Genomic DNA, 21,432 nt, shown 5'->3' on the forward strand with positions numbered 1-21,432 from the left:
AATCCCAGAAGAGATTGCATAGGGTTAACTGGGCCTGCCATACAGTGCTCTTATACCCTGGTGGTGATGGGAGTACTTTCAAATCTGTCTCAACCTTATGCCCTCTTTTTATGGTGTGTGTGTGTATATAAATATATATATATGCACATATGCATGTATATATAATGATATTTCTTAAGCACTTACTGTGTGACAGGCATTGTACTTACTAAGCACTGGGGTAGATATAAAACAATCAAGTTGGACATAATCCCTTTCCCATATGGGGCTCACAGTCTTAGTCCCGATTTTACAGATATGGTAACTGAGTCACGGTGAAGTTAAGTGATTTGCCCAAGGTCACACAGCTTATAAATGGCAGAGTGGGATTAGAACCCAGGTCCTTCTGATTCTCAGGCCCATGCTCTTTCCACTAAGCCAATCTACTTCTCTGTGCTGCTAACTGCTACCCACTTGGCAAAAGACACACACTCAGGCATGTATTCTTATGTTGTATGGTTTACAAATACAGCCTAGAGGTCTTAGATCTGTTCATGGCACTTTTCCTTTATCTTTTGTGAGCAAACATTATGTTTGCTTTCTTGAGCTTTGATTTGAAGCCTCATTGTGATTCAGTGAGAGCGTGGGTAATGGTATTCTTCAGTAGCCTGTCCAGAAGGACTCTGGCTAGTATCTTGCCACAAATGGAGAGCAGTGAGATACCCTGTTATTTCACACTCTGATATCTTGCCATATAAATGAGAGATAAGGAAAAATGGACAATGTATCTATTATAAATTTAGTATTATGCATTTTCCTAGCTGACTGGATAACAAGTAACTTCCTTCTCAGCAATTCTTGTCATTTTTACATGATAGAGATAAATCTATTCATAATGTTAATTTTATCACACATCATCATACCAAAAATTAGGTTTCTGATTGTCTACTCTCCCCTTCCTATTCTGACGTCTGTGAAGGTGCTTATTTGCCACTTACTTTTTAATGCAGATAATGGCTATGAACTGGATTTGATTATTGTGTTCAGCCCAATTCTATGCATATTGTTCTCTTACAGTTCATTTACTTTGAAATTTAGTTCTTGAGCAGTTTCCAGTGTGCTAGTTTCCCTTTCAAGCAGGCCTTTTGTTTGCTCTGTTTATCTCTACTTTTAGTGTTCTCATATTGTAGTCAGTTTTGTTGCTTCATTTGCAGTTTTATAAAATGACAGGTTTCTCTTCCCCTTCTCCTAGGTTTGGTTTTCTTTCGTGATAATTTCTGCATCTTGTAGGTTTGACTTGTGCATAGGGAACACATCTACCAGTACATCTATTTTATTCTCCCAAGCACTTTGTTAAGCGCTTACTATGTGCCAGGCACTGTACTAAGCCCTGGGGTGGATACAAGCAAATTGAGCTGAACACAGTGGGGCTCACAGTTTCAATTCCCACTTTACAGATGAGGTAACTGAGGCACAGAGAAGTGAAGTGACTGACTCAAGGTCACACAGCAGACAAGTGGTGGAACTAGGATTAGAACCCATAACCTTCTGACTCCGAGGCTCATGCTCTTTCCACTAGGCCACACTGCTTCTCTATAGTGTTCTGAACACAGTAAGTTCTCAAAAAATATGATTGACTGATTGACTGATAGGCTTTTGAGACAGCGTACTCACCTACTCTCGGAGATACCCTCACATATCTTTTAAAAAAAATGGTATTTGTTAAACACCACTTACTATGTGTCTCACACTGTTTTAAGTGCTGGAGTAGATACAGGTTTATCAACTTAGACACAATCTTTGTCCCACCTGGAGCTCACAGTCTAAATTGGAGGGTGGAGGATTTAATCCCCATTTTACAGATGAGGAAACTGAGGCACAGAGAAGTTAAGTGATTTGACCAAAGTCACTCAGCAAGCAATTGGCAGAACCAAGATTGGAACACAACGTCCTCTGACTCCCAGGCTTGGGATCTTTCCGCTAGCCCATGCTGCTTCATATCTCGTGCTTCTTGGTTTTTACAGTGTTGAAGTGTATCGTTGAAGAAGACTTTAGTTGTGTATTTTCTCAGTACACCATGCAGAAACCTGACATGTGTTATATGAAGGTTTCTGTTTATCAAGCCTCTAATAAAAGCAAATATTTTGTAAAGTGGGTGTACATGTCATGAATGGATGGGTGTGCAGGAAATGATAGTGACTATTTCCAAAATACTGTTCTCTCTAAACTCTGTGATTAATTGTTCTGTCAAGTCGTCGACTGCCATAGACTGAGGGTAGCTAGATAACTTCCATTCAATTATTTATGCTGTCAATCAGGCAATAAGATGACACTATAAAAATGTGCAGAATATTTTGAGCTGGTTTTGAGCACTCCATGAATATTGGGCTTTCTGCATTAATAAACTGGGGCTAGGAAAAACTTGAACAAGAAAGAAATAAAAGAGCAAATAGTATTGGGTGTGGGAAAAAGAACTACTGGTAAAGGAGTTTGCTTGGAGTTTTAATTATTTTCAAGCAGAGTTTAGCTCTGAAAGTATTTTACTTCTGTTAATACTTGAAAGGGAATGGAATTCCTTTAAAACAATGAATGCTTGTCTACATATTTGAAGACATTTTCAAGTGTGTGGGTAGCTTGGATTTTTGTTGATACCATTGTGATGATGACTAATATTGTGGCTTTGCACACAATAAGCACTCATTCATTCATTCATTCAATCGTATTTATTGAGCGCTTACTGTGTGCAGAGCACTGTACTAAGCGCTTGGGAAGTACAAGTTGGCAACATATACAGAGGGTCCCTACCCAACAGCAGGCTCACGGTCTAGAAGGGGGAGACAGACAACAAAACAAAACGTATTAACAAAATAAAATAAATAGAATAGTACATATGTACAAGTAAAATAAATAGAGTAATAAATATGTACAAACACATATACATATATACAGGTGCTGTGGGGAGGGGAAGGAGGTAAGGTGGGGGGATGGGGAGGGGGAAGAGGGGGAGAGGAAGGAGGGGGCTAAGTCTGGGAAGGCCTCCTGGAGAAGGTGAGCTCTCAGTAGGGCTTTGAAGGGAGGAAGAGAGCTGGCTTGGCGGATGTGCGGAGGGAGGGCATTCCAGGCCAGGGGGAGGACATGGGCCCGGGGGTCGACGGCGGGACAGGCAAGAACGAGGCACAGTGAGGAGGTTAGCAGCAGAGGAGCGGAGGGTTCGGGCCGGGCTGTAGAAGGAAAGAAGGGAGGTGAGGTAGGAGGGGGCAAGGTGATGGAGAGCCTTGAAGCCGAGAGTGAGGAGTTTTTGCCTGATGCGTAGGTTGGTAGCCACTGGAGACTTTTGAGGAGGGGGTAACATGCCCAGAGTGTTTCTGCACAAAGATGATTCGGGCAGCAGAGTGAAGTATAGATTGAAGTGGGGAGAGACAGGAGGATGGGAGATCAGAGAGGAAGCTGATGCAGTAATCCAGTCGGGATAGGATGAGAGATTGAACCAGCAGGGTAGCAGTTTGGATGGAGAGGAAAGGGTGGATCTTGGCGATGTTGCGGAGCTGAGACTGGCAGGTTTTGGTGACGGATTGGATGTGAGGGGTGAACGAGAGAGCAGAGTCGAGGATGACACCAAGGTTGCGGGCCTGTGAGACGGGAAGGATGATAGTGCTGTCAACAGTGATGGGAAAGTCAGGGAAAGGGCAGGGTTTTGGGAGGGAAGACAAGGAGTTCAGTCTTGGACATGTTGAGTTTTAGGTGGCGGTCAGACATCCAGATGGAGATGTCTTGAAGGCAGGAGGAGACACGAGCCTGAAGGGAGGGAGAGAGAGCAGGGGCAGAGATGTAGATTTGGGTTTCATCAGCGTAGAGATGATAGTTGAAGCTGTGGGAGCGAATGAGTTCACATACGCAAGGTAGAAAAGACTCAGAGGTAAAGCAGATAGGGAAAGAAAGAAAGACCGGTGGATGTTCCCAATAAAGTCTAGACCAAGACCTAACTAGCATTTGTCAATCTGAAAAGCAACCTGGGTCTAGGGAAGGAAACTATTGGTTGAATTTAAGTTGTTCACTGTCTGTGGATTTTTGTAAATTCCTGAATATTAGAGCAATTAACAATATTAGAATCCCTCTGGCATGACTCACAATATGCTCATGAATTCTCTATAATAAAAAACCCTCCTTAGACTTTACAGCTTCCTCCAGTTATCACCCCATCTCCCTCCTACCATTTCTCTTCAAACTCCTAGAGTGAGTTGTCTACACCTACTGCCTCCACTTCCTCTCTTCCAATTCCCTGTTTGACACCCTCCAATCTGGCTGCCACCCACTTCACTCCACCAAAACTGTCCTCTCTAAGGTCACCAGTGATATCTTTCTTGTCAAATCCAAGGGCCTCTACTCCATCCAATCCTCCTTCACCTCTCAAATGTGTGAAACACCCCTTTCTCCTGGAATCATTATCCAACCCCTTGGCATCATTGACACTCTCCTCTCCTGGTTCTCCTCCTATCTCTGACCACTCATTCTCAGTCTCTATCGCAGGCTTCACCTCTGCCTTCCACCCTCTGTGGGAGTCCCTTGAGGCTCAGTTCTGGGTCACCTTCTATTCTCCATCTACATCCACTCCCAGGAAGAACTCATTCACTCCCATGACTTCAACTTCAACTTCCTGGACCCTAAAAAGACTGTGAAACTGGTGGGGTCAAAGTTTGGGTTTCAAATTTGGGATCTCAAATAGCCTATTTGTTTCACTGCTACTGAGATTGTCTACTGCTTTCTGACAACTTTTTGACATTGATCACTGCAGAGTGCAAAGTATGAAAGAATGGCCCAAAAAATGCCATCTGATTTCACTTTTTGATATCCATACCTCAAAGAGAGACTCTGACTTCTGCCCAAATGCATGGTTAGGGCTGTACTGCATAGATTATCTGTTGGCATGAAACAGGTAAAAGGATTACTTACAGTAGTGGGGAGGTAATCCTTCTAAAAGAAATACCTGCCATTCATTTAGCGGCTGTTGCTATCCATGCAAATCATTCCATTTCATTAACCGTTACACATTTATGGGGATATTATCAGTAAAGATTAATGACCAACTAGGGAAACCAAGTTTAAGGCTTCTATAGAATTCAGCTGCCTAAATAAAAGAACCATGAAAAGTTATGGTTCTGGGAATATTGAAACTTAATTTACATCAATTTTTATCCACTGGAATTTACACTACATAATTCCAGTGAAAATATAGGACTTATTTTCAAAACTCGTCAGTCCATAGTTGTTTACTATGGCACAGACTATTGGGATTACCACAGCATGAATTGTCGATCAATCAATCAATCATATTTATTGAATGCTTACCATGTGCAGAGTAATAAGCTCATTGTGGACAGGGAATGTGTCTGTTTATTGTTATATTGTACTCTCCCAAGCACTTAGAATGCTCTGCATACAGTAAGCACTCAATAAATATAACTGAATTGTCGTATTTGCTAAGCACTTAGTATATGCAAAACACTGTACTAAGTGCTGGGTTAGATAGAAGATAATCAGGTCCCACATGGGGATCGCTAAGTAGGAGGGAGAAAAGGTATTCAATCCCTATTTTACCAATGAGGGAACTGAGGCACAGAAAAGTGAAGTGACTTGCCTAAGGTTACACAGCAGATGCATAGCAAAGCTGTGATTAGAACCCAGGTCCTCTAACTCCCAGGCCTGTCCTCTTTAATAATAATAATAATAGCGTTTATTAAGCGCTTACTATGTGCAAAGCACTGTTCTAAGCACTGGGGAGTTTCCACTAGGCCATGCTGCATAGACTTTACTAAGTGCCTGGGAGAGTACAATATAAAAGAATTGATTGATAAACATGACCCCCGCTCACATGGAGTATACAGTCTACTGGAAGAGCTTCCAGTGGTATTTATAGAGCATTTGTTCCATGCATAACACTGTACTAAGCTCTTGGGAGAGTACAGTAGAGTGTTAGACATGATACCTACCCTCAAAGAGCCTACAATCTGATGGGGGAAGCAGACATGAAAATACATTTTATATATAGGATAAATAACTGAGTACAAAGATATGCACTTAAGTGCTGTAGGGGTACGGTGAGTAACTAAGTGCTTAGAAGTACAGACTCAAGAGCATTAATCAAGCTGTAGGGAGGAAAAATAGGGTGGGGTTATGAAGGATTAGTTAGGAAAGTCTTCCTGGAGGAACTGTGGTTTTAATAGGGCTTTGAAGATGGGGAGAATAGTGATTTGTCAGATTTGAAGGTGGAGCTATGCTTACTGTGGGGTTTTGCAGAACCACAACCTCCATGTTCTAGGAAAACTGGGCATGGAAGGATTTGTTTGAGCAGCCATGAAGCAATTAGGATTAAGCAGATTGACAAAGGAAGAAAAAAATGGCTCAATACTCATGAAGTATTTAAATAAAGACAGTGTTTCAGACTTTACATAGCATCTATGTGCCTAAATGCTGCAGACTTCAACAATGGCAATGTATTCTGTTAATTCTGGCCCAAAATCCACTTTAGCCTCAGTGATCTGGGTATTTCAGGTGAAAAGGGGTTTTGGCCTTTAGTCAGCTAATTGAAGTATTTGTAGGTGTTATAACTGGAAGGTATGCTCGTACAAATCCACCCCTACTCATAGAGCTCAATCCCTAGGAGAGAATCAAGCTACAGCCCAGTTTGGAGCCTCCAGGTCACTGGAGGTCTAAGTACCAAAGAGGGTCTCCTAATAACTGTGGAATTAAGTCCTGTCCCTTGAAAGAAAGAAGGTTTCTCAAGGTCATTAGTTAGGTGTTTATTAATTCAAGCACTATGCAGAGCCGATGGGGCGGATAAAAGAGATCAGATGCATCTGATTTGCATCCTGGGTCCTCTTCTCACTTGCCTGCTCCAAATCAGTACTCAGAGGATTTGGTACAATGAGTTTGGTTTAAAATCAGACTTAAGATGGCAATATTTTTTTTGAATATAATTTCTTACAATTATTCCAGTTTTCATTCAGGCAACTGCAAATCTCTCTGGTCTGACTAAACAAAAATGTATTGCTTAAAAATCACTGATGCTGGTTTTGAGAAATTTATAATTTCTTCTAATCTTGTCATAGAACATAATCTCTTTATGGGCAGGGAGTGTGTCGGCTAATTATGGTGTACTCTCCCAAGCACTTAGTACAGTGCTCTGAACATAGTTTGTGCTCAATAAATACCAGTGATTAATTGTTATGTACTTTAAGGACCTAAACTATTCTAGACAGATGGATGTGCAATCTAATAGTTCTTGAGGAAATTATGCAACCTCCCTTGCTAACGGCTTCATTTAATAATTACCACTGTGGAGAAGTTCACCCTTTTAGCCAACCTTTCTCCTTCCTCTTATATTTTAAGACCATTTGTTTTTCTTGATGTAGTTGTATGATAAAAAAAAACTAAGAAATTGAACCTATTTGGAAACTCGTAGAAAGGTGTTTTTGCTCAGAATCACATAATCTCAACTGTTCTCATTTGTTGCTTGCCTAATTAGAAAAAAGGCCCATAAAAACCTCTCTTTCTCTGTGACCCTTTTTAGATCTTTCCTATATAGGACCTAATAATGTGCATGAGTAAATATAAGTATTGAATTTCTCTTTTTAAAAATAACTCCTATTGTTTTCATGAACTGCATGGCATCAATGAGGTTTCGATTTCCTATTTTGGTAGTATTTTACCAGATATAATTACATATTAGCTAAGGATATAAATCCTTTTGCTTGCAATTATTTGGTCTCACTATGCAACTGGCTTTGTGATAGGAAATCAGTGATTAAATTTCAATTCAAAATCTTTTCTTCATCAGTCATGAAACAAGCCTGGTGATTTTCTCAGTAATGATTTTTAGTTGGCTAGCATTATGCTGTTATTTTTTTTGGTTGAAACAAAGCAGTTTATTCCCTTTTTTTTTAATAACCCAATTGATTATTTTGTATTTTAAGGTGTCCCATGTGAAAAATAACTACTTCAAATTTTTATACATACATACATAGACACATACCTACACTGAAGGTCAGATTTTCTGTTGTGTTTTTGTTTTTTTTTTTAACACAGCACAGCCCTGGTATTCTGTAACAGCAGAAGGGAATTTCACACCATTGTGAAATCTTGTATAGGATGATTCTATACTCCAATTACTCCATTTGAAATAGCAGCTACGGTAACACACACTGAATACATTTGACATTTTCACATGCTAACAAAACTATTAAAGTTTTGCAGAATTATGTTGTATTCATCTTTGTGAAAGAAGTTATTCATTTTTCTCTGTATTACGAAGCCCCTACTGAGAATGATTCTGAAAATAATGCTTGCAATTCCCAAGAAGTCCATTACTAAGATACTATTATCCAAATCAGCATTGTACTTATGCTAATTCTACCTGTTGGCCACTATACCTCCATAACTTTCATTTCAAAATCAAATTCAAAATTGCCCTTTTTTCATTTGAAAATTTCCAGTTTTTTACTTTAGTCAATTTACCACTTCCTTCCATCCCCCTCTCCCCATCCCCAAGCCCTTTTAATCCTTTTCCTATTGTTTTATCATTTATTCTGTTCTTTGGAAGCTTCATTACTACTGGCAGAAGTTATTTATGCTCCCAAGTTGCTGTTATCTGAAATATCCTGCAAATATACATAATGTATTTAATGAGGATGCTACGGGTGGTGAGAAGCTATCCACCTTCATTCAAATGCTAAATACTGCCGGTTGTTTTTCACAACATTTCCTGGATCTTCGCTTTCTTCTCCTCCCAAATAGCTACCATCCTAATCTAAGATTTTTATCATACAACCATCCTACTACTTTATCATTTTAATCATTGTTCTCCCTGACTTCAACCTCTCTCCCTATCAGGTCTATGCTATATGCTGCTGCATTGATCATCTTCTTGAAGTATTATTATTAATATTGATGATAATACAGTATTAATTAGCATAATTCTGGTATTTGGTAACCACTTACTAGGTGACAAACACTAGGGTAGATACAAGATAATCAGGTGAGACAAGTTCCCTGTTTTACAATCTAAATGGGAGGGAAAACTGGTATTTAACCCTCATTTCACAGTTGAGGAAACTGAGGCAAAGAGAAAAATTAAGCCACTTGTCCAAGGTCACACAACAGGCAAGTGGTAGTACTGGGATTAGAATTGACTCCCTAGCCCAAGCTCTTTCCACTACCACACAGCTTCCCTAAGCATAGGAAAACCAAATCCTTTTGTTGTTGTCAGAGCCCAGGCTGTTTGATGATGTCAAATGCTTTGGTAAGGTCTGTGAACACCCTATAGGGTTACAGATCATGCATGCCATGCCCCCATTGTAGTCTGAGGCTTCATTGCCATTCTAGGAGTTCATTGTTAACATTATTCTTCACGAGATATTACAAGAAAAATCTGGATAGAATCTTGTAAGCGATGGAGAACAGTGAGATTCCACAGTAATGTCCACGGCTGGTTTTCTCCTCTTTATCCTTTGAGACCGAGATAATGGTGATAGCCTTGAAATTAACAGTTTTAAAGGCTGCCTGGTAGGGAATATTCCTGAGAGATAGCCGGCCTTTAGTCACACTGGTAGAGTCAGATTGGGATTCCTGTTTTAACAAAGCCATTTGGGTACAGTCACCCGCTTCCGCTAGTGTTGCTACATTTTCCAGTTATTTGATGTTAAACACTAATTTGTGATACTTTGGCTTAATCATTAGTTAATGTTTGAAATATATCAAGCCACGATCAGAGCCCTGTACTAAGTACTTGGGAGAGTACAGTAGAATAAGTTCTGGGGAAGCAGCATGGCTTAGTGGAAAGCTCACGGGCTTGGGAGTCAAAGGACATGAGTTCTAATCCCCGCTCTGCCATCTTTCTGCTGTGTGAGCATGGGCAAGCTGCTTAACTTCTCTGTGCCTCAGTTACCTCAACTGTAAAGTGGGATTAAAACTGTGAGCCCCCCCGTGGGACAACCTGATTACCTTGTATCTACCCCAGCATTTAGAACAGTGCCCGGTACATAGTAAGAGCTTAATAAATACCATAGATATTACTATCATTATCATTAGACACAAGAAGTTTGCAGTCTAGTGGAGGAGTTTACATGCAAACTGATGTTTTGTTTTTGTTTTTGCTAAGCATAACATTGCTGTTAATTGTAAGCTGATATTTGGCACATTCACTGAATGCCAAATTCAGAACAGTAGGCCTTTACTGTTTACAAATCCCTTGTTCCTCATTGATTTTATTTGGTGTTTCAGCATTAATTTCATGAATTTGTCCAGATCCCTATAGAATATATCTGTCTTTCTCATTGCTTTCAGTCATGGCATGGGAATAGCACTGGTGATTGTGGCATAGGCCTTCTGTTTTATAGGTATGCATAGGTTATAGTCTTGTCTCTGACCCATAGCAACTCCATGGACCCATCTCTCCCAGAACACCCCACTCTCCATCTGTAATCTTTCTGGTAATATATTCATAGAGTTTGCCTGGTAAAAATACGGAAGTGGTTTACCAAGGCCTTCTTCCACATAATAAACCTGAGTCTCCACCCTTGACTCTCTCCCATGCTGCTGCTACCCAGCATAGGCAAGTTTTGATTTGTAGCAGGTTGCCTTCCACTTGCTAGCCACCGCCCAAGCTACAAATAGAATGGGTTTGTCTCTGCTTGACTCTCCCTCCCGTAGCTGAGACTGATAGAGTACTGGAAACTCTCCAAGTGCAATCCTGAGAGGTGTACACAGGTCAGTATGCTTTTAGGAAGATTAGAAAAGTTAAAACAAATTACTGACTAATTGCAAAAATTACACATAAGAGCCTGTGATCCAAGTTGGGGAGCCCTCTCTAGAAAGAGAAGTATCTAGCACTTGCTTGGGTTATCCGTTCTAATCTTCATCAGTTAATCATTTCACTCAAGTGCTGTGATATTTACTCCATCTCTGGATAGCTCAAGTTCAATTAATACAGTTTTCCTATCAGAAAACTGATGTTCCATGGTACAATTGTTAATTTATTTGCCTTTGGTGGAGCTCTTGTTTGTTTTAGCAACTTCAGGGGAAGGATAGCCAGTCATAGTGCTCTAGTGAATCTGGGTGAAGCAGACAATTTTAGGTGAGCATTACATGGCTAAACAGGGCTGTTCAGCCAGGGACTTACTGAATGGTACTGTAGACTCCTCAATAGCCCAGTGAACAATGGCCAAGGCTGCCTCTTCAAATGGGACTTTTGATTAAGTTTTCCCACAGTCAGCAGTGCTTACCCTTGAATTGTTTTCTGGTAATGATTTGAGTCTTCACAGAGTGTCTTTATGTTCCATGATCCAATTTTTATTTCCTTTGCATTTGGTAAGTTTTCATTTTCACTTGTTATTGCATTGCTACATTAGGCTCACCAATCGCAGGCCTCTGGTGAACTTAGTAGGGTTCAATGAGGCAGACAATTTTTAGAGATACCGTTTCCAGTTCCTCTCCTCATTTGGTAAACTGCGTGTTCCTACATAGGACCACTCAGACACCCAGAGTTAACAAAGAATACTGCATCTTCTTCAGCATCTCAGCAAATAATGATCTTGGCTGCTTACTGATGTACTATTGATTAAGGTTTTCACTATCCAGTAATAAAACAGTAAAGCATGGTAAATGAAAATCAGTAAAACATCAATCAATGGTATTTACTGAGTGCTTACTGTGTGCAGACTATTGCACTAAACAGTTGGGAGTATACAATATAATAGAATTAGGTAGACATGATCTATGAATTTACAGGCTAGAGTTGGAGCTTATCTTTATACTGTTCAAACTGGAATCTAATCACAGGCTTTGTCAAGAACTGTCATTATCGTCCTCAGGCAGTGGCCATATGTTAGAGGGGAAAGGAAGGGATCAAGAGGAATATGCAGTTGGCTGCTTTCAAAAATTGAGCTAGTCAGATTGAGAATAGGAGACTTCTTTTGCTATGAGGTTGCTTGCTCTTTCAGGAAAACTGGTCCAGATATTGCCCTTTGAAACCAAGTTCTTTGAAAACCACTAGATTTGATTCTGACTATATACCATATTGGATATTGAACCCTGGCACCTGCTAAATAGAACATGTCAACTCTGTCCAAGTGTATGTGAAAAGTTGTGTCCTATGCCTTCTGGAGATCTGAAAAGGGGATGGAAGCAAATAACTGCTGTTGACATCAAATGCAGTTTTTCTTTATCTCAGATGGAAAAAGAAAGGCTGATGATTTTTGAAGCACAAAAGCTTGGATTTTGAGACATGGTAGGTTAACCGATGGCTTTTTAGGGGGTGAGGCAATGGATTGTCTCAGCCAGCAAGCTGAAATATGTGATGCACTTCTGAACATTCTGGCCCTTTCTAAGTCTTTTTATGGCAGAAAAAAAACACTGGAAGGTAATAATAGTGCATATGAGGGAAGCCAAGGTCAAACTCCAGTTTCAAAATATTGAAGCTGTTTAAGAGAACAATAATTCCATTATTTCTTTTGGTGCCGTGTTCCACTTCATGTAGCCTTTGTTCTATTTTTTTTAGAGCCAGGAATTTTAGTAGCTTATTCATTAGATTAAATTCCATGACTTGTTTAGGACTTGGACTATATGGTGAAAAGTGTATTAAGAAGGGATAAGGTTGTTGGAACATACAGGTTCTGGAAACATTAAAAGGATCTTTGAAAACCAAGTAATCAAAAGTATTTATTGAGTGCTTACTCTGTGCAGGGCACTGTACTAAGCACCTGAGAGAGTACAAGAGTGAGTAGACATGACCTTGCCCTCAAGACTCTTGCATTTTAGTGGAAGAGTTTGAGATACGCTCATAAAAAATTTACCTTTGTCAGCACAGAGCATGAAAACATGAAGAACCCAGATATAACATACCACTCTTAACCCCTGATGACTTTTACAGCTTTTAGAAGATTGCTTATCTTCTGTATGTTGAGAAGATGGGTATGAATATGTTTAATTATTAAAGTTTTCTAAGCTAATTATTTGGTATTAGTTATAGTTGCAAAATTATGGCAAGGATAAAAGAGAAAACTATCAGCCATTTGACTATGTAATTCAGAAAAATATCATCTCTTAGTAACAACAAATGGATCTTATTCTGGAAGTAAATCTGTACAATTGTGTTACTCATTCTTGTTGTTTTAGAATTTACTCCTTAACTAAAAACCAAAATAAGATTGAGTCTGTTTAGGAGTAAGGTTTTCCAACATCTCTTTCCCAACATATAATGCAACTTTTTTTTTTACAAAGGTGTCAATTTCTATGCTCTCTTCACCAATTGTTCACTCACCTTTGCTTCAAGGCAATTAAACCAGGTTAAATATGTGAGTTTTGACCTTATACCTTACCGGAATGAAACACAGAGTAGTGGGTGTTGTAGAGTGGTTAATGAGAAGCAAGGACGCCATGAAATAGCAGGCAGCAGGCTGAAAAACAGGGTTACTAAAAAATGTTTACCATGTTAGTCTCTTGACCTCCTACCTTCTCTTGATGCGCAAATCAACACTCTCAACACCACCCTCACCACTGAACTCAATTCCCTCGCTCCCTGTCCCTCTGCTGATCTCACACCACATCTCGTCTGCCAGGCCACCAATCTCTCACCTATATCATACCTCTGGCCTGGAACTCCCTCCCTCCTCATATCAGACAGATAATTGCTCTCCCCCACTTCAAAGCCTTATTGAAGGTACGACTCCTCCAGGAAGACTTCCCTGACTGAGCCCTCCTCTCCTCTTCTCCTACTCCCTTCTGCGCCTCTCTTACTTGCATACATTCATCCTCCCTCCCTTCTCCACAGCACATATGTATATATCTGCAATTTATTTATCCATTTATTATATTAAGGACTGCCTCTCCCTCTAGACTGTCAGCTTGTTGTGGGCAGGGAATATGTCTAATGTTATATTGTACTCTCCCAAGTTCTTAGTACAGTAAGCACTCAATAAATATGATCATTATTATTATCATAATAATACTGGGTCACCTCTATAAGTACGCACCCTCCACTCTTGTGCTCAAGCTCTTCAGCGCTGCTGGCAGAAATCCAGGCATCTGCCTGACATCATCCATCATAATTTGGGTAGGGACCATCTCTATATGTTGCCAACTTGTACTTCCCAAGCACTTAGTACAGTGCTTACCTGCTTTAATTCTGCTCTCTCCTCCACCCAACAACAATACATCTCCTTTTTAATAGACTCGGATACCCACTGCCTCCACCAGCTGTTCCAGGCGTTAACTCCCACATCAGATCTCCTGACCCCTTGCCCTGCCATCTCTTCCCCCAATGACCTAGCCACGTACTTCACAGATGAAATTGAAACTATCAGGAATGATCTCTCAAAAATCTACCCTGCTTCTCTCCAGTCTCTCCCTCCTCCTGTGTCCCCTTCAACTGTCCAATATTCCCACAGAAAAGATCTATCATTCCTCTCAAAATCTTTGCCCTCCACCTGTGCTTCTGAACCTGTTTCTTCAAACCTTATGAAAACACTTGACCCCTTCCTTCTTCTCTCCCTCACCACCATCTTCAACCATTCACTTTCCAATGGCTTCTTCCCCACTGCTTTCAAATTTGCTCATGTATCCACTATCCTATATAAAAAATACTACCATAACCCAATGGTCCCCTCCAGTTGTCACCCCATCTCCCTCCTACCATTCTTCTCCAAACTCCTTGAAAGAGTTCTCTACACACCCATCTCCACTTCCTCTTATCCAATTCTCTCTTTGAACCCCTCCAATCTGGTTCCATGACTTTCATTCCAGGAAACTGCTTTCTCTAACATCACCAATGACCTTCTTCTTGCCATATTTAATGGCCTTTACTCCATCCTAATCTTCCTAGGCCTTTCATTTGACTTTGACACTGTGGACCACCCCTTTCTCCTTGAAACATTATCCAACCCTGGTTTAACTGCCACTGCCCTCTCCTTATCTCCCTGACTATTTCTTTCAGTCTCTTGCAGGCTCCTCTTCTGACTCCCACCCTCTGACAACGGGGGACCTTCAAGACTCAGTTCTGGGTCCCCTTTCATTCTCCATCTACACCCATTTCCTTGGAGAACTCACTCACTCCCATAACTTCAACTACCACCTTTACACAGATGATTCCCAAATTTACCTCTCTAGTCCTGACCTCTCTTATTCTCTGCAGTCTCACATTTCCTCCTGTCTTCAGAACATCTCTACCTGGATGTTACAGCTCCAAGTAAATATTTCCAAAACAAAACTCCTCATCCAAATGTCCAAATCCAAACCCCATCATCCCCCTGTCTTTCCTATTACTGTAGACAATATCATTATCTTCCCTATCTCACAAGCCCATAACCTTGGCATTATCCTCGATTTATCCCTCTCATACAACCCATATATTCAATCTGTCGCCAATTCCTGTTGGTTCTACCTTCACAACATTACTAAAATCCACCTTTTCCTCTCCATCCAAACTGCTACTATAGAGATTCCATTACTTATCCTATCCCACCTTGACTACTGCATCTGCCTCCTCAATGACCTCCTGTCTCTCCCCACTCCAATCCAGACTTCACTCTGCTTCTTGGATCATTTTTCTAAAAAAGAAGTTCAGTCTACATCTCCCCAGGGCTTGCCCATCCACCTCCACATCATACGGAAACTCCTTTAAAACACTCAACCAGCTCGCCCCCTCCTACCTTACCTCACCTCACTGGCCTCCTACTACTACAGCTCAGCCCACACCCTTTAATCTTCTAATGCCTCAGTCTCATCTATCTCGCCATGAACCCCTTTCCCACATCCTCCATCTGATCTGGAACTCCCTCCCCCTTTATATACACCAGACCACACTCTCCCCACTTTCAAAGCCTTATTAAGGTCACATATTTTCCAAGAGGCACTCCCCAATTTAAACCCTGTTTTCCCACATTTCCTCTCCCTTCTGCATCATCACCTCAACCTCAGCTGCACATCACATATATCAGTAATCTATTTATATTGATGTATGTCTCCCTCACTAGACTGTTAGCTTGTTGTGGGCAAGGAACATGTCTACCAACTCTGTTGTGTTGTACTCTCTCACATGAAGTGCTCCATAAATACCACTGATTGATAGTCAAAATCTTATCCGGAATATTAAGAGTGGATACTCAAAATCATGCTCAACAAGGAAAACCTGTACTCCCTATAGGGTAAATATAGTAGCAGATATAAAAAGGAGAAGTCACTTAAATCACAACTATCATTATAGTTTAGTCTAAACATTGGAATTGGTAGCAAATTAAAAATCTGTCAGACAACTGGCATTTTTTTAATAGGTTTGGAGCTGATCTCTTCCACTTTTTCATTCTATTAACTCTCCTAGGCTAAATAAATAAAATGCTAATATAGAACTTCTGTGATATGACTAACTAGAGTACCAGACATAATTTACTCAGAAACATCTGGTTCCCTGTACATAATACAATTACTATGCAGAAGTGCATTATGGGTTTGGGTTTTCAAAAATATAACCTTCAAGAATAAATAGAACATTTCTTAATGCTGTGTGGGCTCTACTTTGGACCCATAAATAGGTAATATGTAATCAGAAAATAATTGTACCCTGTGTTCTTTGATCTGTTCTGATTCAGACATTTGTCTAAATGGGATTTAAGAGATGATTTGCTGGCCACACAAATTGCACAGCAACCAATCACAAAATGCATTTAAGCTTAATCATGTGGAACTATGTTACCTACCCATATAATATTCAGTCCTTGCGAAGGAACTAGGTGAAAGGAATTATGGAATTGCAATTTGCTGTTCTCTACTTAGTGTCTGCTGCCAAGATGCAGGAAGTTCCATGACTTTGGCGAAAAACAATCTTTTAAAATATCTCCATTCAACCTTGATCATGTTTAGTATTTCCAGAACAAAGGACAAAGTAGTAAAACAATGAAAGGAATCAATATTATAATATTAAATCTGCATTCAGACCTTCATCACTATTATTTTAATCAGAACAGGGAGCTTCTGATTGTCATCATACCCTTTTGCATGTTTTAGTATTTGGGTTTTCTGATATAACACATTTGAGAAGCAGCATGGCTCAGTGGAAAGAGCCCGGGCTTTGGAGTCAGAGGTCATGGGTTCTAATCCCGGCTCTGCCAATTGTCAGCTGTGTGACTTTGGGCAAGTCACTTAACTTCTCTGTGCCTCAGTTACCTCATCTGGAAAATGGGGATTAAGACTGTGAGCCCCCAGTGGGACAACCTGATCACCTTGTAGCCTCCCCAGCACTTAGAACAGTGCTTGGCACATAGTAAGCGCTTAATAAATGCCATAAAAAGACCATATAATGTTATTGTTAATCTTTATTCAAATCAATCTGAGTTTATCATTAGACTGCATTTTCCACATCACTAATAACATTTATTCACTATGAGTATCTAATGGTAAGAGTTACTGGTGCATGCTCCTTTCATTCTTTTCTGAGAATTAGACCATGTGATTAATCAATCAGTGATGTTTATTGAGTGTTTACTAGGTGCAGAGCACTGTACTAAGTGATTGGGAGAGTAAACTCTCCCCATTTTTAAAGTCCTGCTAAAATCATCTCTCCTCCAAGAAGCCTCCCTGATTGAACTGTCATTTACCCTACTGTTCTTTCCTTCTGCATTGCCTATTCACTTGGACCTGTGCCTTTCAAGCAGCTGGATATTCACCCTGCCACCCGAACCACAGCACTTGTGCTCATATCCATGAATCCATCAATGATATGTAAAGAACTTCTACTCTTTGCAGAGCACTGTACTAAATGCTACGGAAAGCACAATATAATAAAGTTGGTAGACATGATCCATGCCCACAAGGAGATTGCAGTCTACAGACAAGGAAAATAGTGGAATAGAAGGATACTGTGGGGTTGGGGTGAGTATTAAAGTGCTTAAGTGATACACAGCCATGTGCATAGGTGATGCAGAGGGGAGAGTGGGAAGAGGAAATGAGGGTTTATTTAGGGAGGGCCCCTTGGAAGAGATGTGAGTTTAGGTGGGTGTTGAAGGTGGGAGAGTAGTATGAAGGCAGAGGAAGTTCCAGGCCAAAGGGAAAAGGTGGCAAGGGGTCATTGGCGGGAGAGATGAAATCAATGTACAGAAAATAGGTTGGTGTTAGAGGAGCGAAGTGTGTGGAATGGCTTGTAGTAAGAGATCAGTGAGGTAAGGTAGATGAGAGAGCTGACTGAGTGCCTTAAAACCAATGGTTTTTCAAAAGAAAATGTTTTGGGCAGCAGAGTGAAGTAAAGAATGGAATGGGGGTGAGAAAGAAGGCAGGGAGGTCAATGAGGAGACTGATGCAGTAGTCAAGAAGGATTGTGACGATAGAACTGACAGGAATTCATGACAGATTTAAGTCCTTACTATGTGCCATGCACTGTTCTATGTGCAGAGGAAGATACCAGCAAATAAATTCTATTGATTGCTTACAATGCTACATGATTGGTAGACACAGTCCCAGCAATACAGTGGATCTAACATGTGTCCTCTGCTAAAGGAAGGGTATTGGCTACCCAAATGAGCACTGGCCAATCATATCATCTCATAGCATCTCGCATTAATAATAATCATAATGTTGGTATTTGTTAAGTGCTTACTATGTGCCAAACACTGTTCTAAGTGCTGGGGTAGATACAAGGTAATCAGGTTGTCCCACGTAGGGCTCACAATCTTCATTCCCATTTTACAGATGAGGTACCTGAGGCACCGGGAAGTGAAGTGACTTGCCCAATGTCACACAGCTGACAAGCGGCAAAGCCGGGATTAGAACCCATGACCTCTGACTCCCAAGCCCGGGCTCTTTTCACTATCAGTAGAATCAAACACCTATTCTGTGTGCTCTGTCCTGAAAACAAGAATGCAATTGGGTGCCAATCTCAGTGATACACTGGAAAATTGAAGCAGTGTTGGAAATATGTACCAATACCAATACAACTGTCAGTAATAGTCTGCTTAGCCCACTTGAAGAACATTTTCAACATTCCTCCTTTGTATATCGCTGTCCTACTTTCCCTACATGCTGCCCTCTCTAGTCACCAGAAATCCATCTGTTAGTATTATAGCATTTCTCCCTAAATGCTTTACTCATTTTTGCTATTCAGCAGGAATGCCTGCATGAATGATATGGCAATTCTGCATCTGACCATCTCACCACCTACAGTAAAGTTCACCTATGGAGGAGTTTGGCCAATGAAGATCACAGGCCTGACTATACCATTCATGCTGGTGTGTTGTTATCTGAACCTGTTTTTCCTTTTGACCCTTTCTCCCACCAACCTCTCAGGACTTCCATTCGAAGGGAATGGTTCCTGTAAGCTTGTTATGGGTGGGAACGTGTCTACTAACTCTTGTACTGTTATATTGTACTTGCCCAAGTGCTTAGTACAGTGCTCTGCACACAGAAAGCGCTCAATAAATGAAATTGATTGGATTACCATTACCATTGCCTGTTACTGTTTTCATCAGATTTCCAATTCTGGGTAACAGATTATTTGAGGCTTTACTTTGATTTTATCCACTGAATGTTTCCTCTATCCCCCTTGTTTTTGGTGGCCCCATAGCAACTGTTTGGTTATTTCACTGTCATCCAATCTCCTTATATGACCTAGTTAATGAAGTTATGTTAAGATGAGAACAGCGCGATCTTGTGAAAACAGCAGAAAACTGGGAGTCGGGAGACCTGAGTTCTAATTCTGGCTCCGATATTTGCCTGTTGAGTGACCCAGGGCAAGTCACTAAACTTCTCTGTTCCTCACTTTTCACATCTGTAAAATGGAGATAATGACTGTGAGCCCTTTGTAGGACAGGGGAATGTGTTCCTCCTGATTTTCTTGTATCTACCCCAGTGCTTAGTACAGTGCCTGGCACATAGTAAATGCTTAATACCATAATTATTACTGTATCTAACCTAGTACTTAGCATAGTGCTTGGCAAGTAGTAAGCACTTAACAAATACTACAATTAATCAATCAGTGGAATTTATTGAGCATTTACTTTGCACAGAGCACTATACTGTGCCCTTGGGAGAGTACAGTATAATCCTGGGTCTGCCCTTCCTCTCCAAACAGCCACTACCCTGATTCAGAGACTACTGTGTCAGCTTTCTCATTTTTCTCTCAGTCTCTATCATCTCCCAACTACAGAGAACCAGCATGCAACTGGGAGTGAAGAGATCCAGGTTCTAGTCCCAGCCTTGTCACTGGCTTGAGGCGTGACCACAAGCTCTCTGGGACTCAGTTTCCTCATCTGTAAAATAGCAATAAGAACACTGTGAGCCCCATGTGGGACTAAAACTGTTCAATCTGATTACCTCGTGTCCACCCCAGTGCTTAGCACACAGTAAGAATCTACTAAATGCCATTATTATTCATTCAGTCGTATTTATTGAGCACTTACTGTGTGCAGAGCACTGTACTAGGCGCTTATTATTATTACTATTACTATCCTGATTATTCTATCTGGATCATCGCCCTACAATGTAGTCTCTTGCCACTCCTCACAGACGTCCAATTTCCCTCCACGTCAAGACGTTTCTTACCACTGACTTCAAGACTGCCCATCAGCATCCTCCAACCTAGATATTAGCCCCACCACACAGTCTCTGATTCTCCCAAACTCACTTTTAACTTGCCTGCTTCAGAGCCTTTACTCACACCATTCCTCCTGCCACCAAGCTCCTCCCAAGTCAAATCTTTCATCCACATCTCCCCTTCTGCAAAACCCTCCTGAAATTCAATCTCGTCCACAAAACGTTCCCCAATTAATTCTCACCAGTTTAGCTCTTATCAAATCCAATAGCTCCCCTGGCATTATGTTTATACAAATTATCAACAAGTATATATAGACCTATACATTGATCAGTGCTATTTATGATGTATGATAATAAAATAACAATACAATAATAATATAATTGCAGCATTTGTTAAGAGCTCAGTAGGTGCCCGGAATTGGTCTATGCATGGGATGGATACAAGCAAATAGGGTTGGACACAGTCCCTGTCCCACATGGGGTTCGCAATCTTAATCCCCAATTTACAGCTGAGATAACTGAGGCACAGAGAAGTTAAGTGACTTGCCCAAAGTCACACAAGCAGACAAGTGGCAGAGCCAGGATTAGAACCTAGGTCCATATGACACCCAGACCCGTGCTCTATCCACTAGACCACACTGCTTCTCCTGACCTATGTATGCTTCTTAGTTGTTGACTTATTTACTTATCTATTTCATCTTTTAAAACTAATGCTGCTAACAGTGTATCCTTATTCTCCCACCTGCTCTCACAATTTGTAAATAATTTGTGTCAGCCTGTCTTTCCAGTTAGCGTGTAAATTCCCTGAGGATGGAGACCATTCCTCTTGTTTCTTGTGTACTCTCATCAGTGCTTCATGGCCTAGTGGAAAGAGGATGGGCCTAGGAA

General features: G+C 40.7%; 1 protein-coding gene and 1 non-coding gene across 2 annotated transcripts in view; one reads left to right on the plus strand and one right to left on the minus strand.

Moving 5' to 3' along the window:
- The window catches only part of LINGO2 (leucine rich repeat and Ig domain containing 2), a 413,900-nt gene that overhangs the window by 118,542 nt on the left and 273,926 nt on the right, over positions 1-21,432 (plus strand). The gene's annotated exons all lie outside the window — the stretch shown is intronic.
- On the minus strand, positions 10,596-10,733 carry LOC119948593. The gene has a single exon (XR_005456978.1). It is a non-coding gene; the product is annotated as a small nucleolar RNA SNORA7 (small nucleolar RNA).

This window comes from Tachyglossus aculeatus, chromosome X4, assembly GCF_015852505.1.
Source record: "Tachyglossus aculeatus isolate mTacAcu1 chromosome X4, mTacAcu1.pri, whole genome shotgun sequence".
NCBI classification, from domain to species: Eukaryota; Metazoa; Chordata; class Mammalia; order Monotremata; family Tachyglossidae; genus Tachyglossus; species Tachyglossus aculeatus.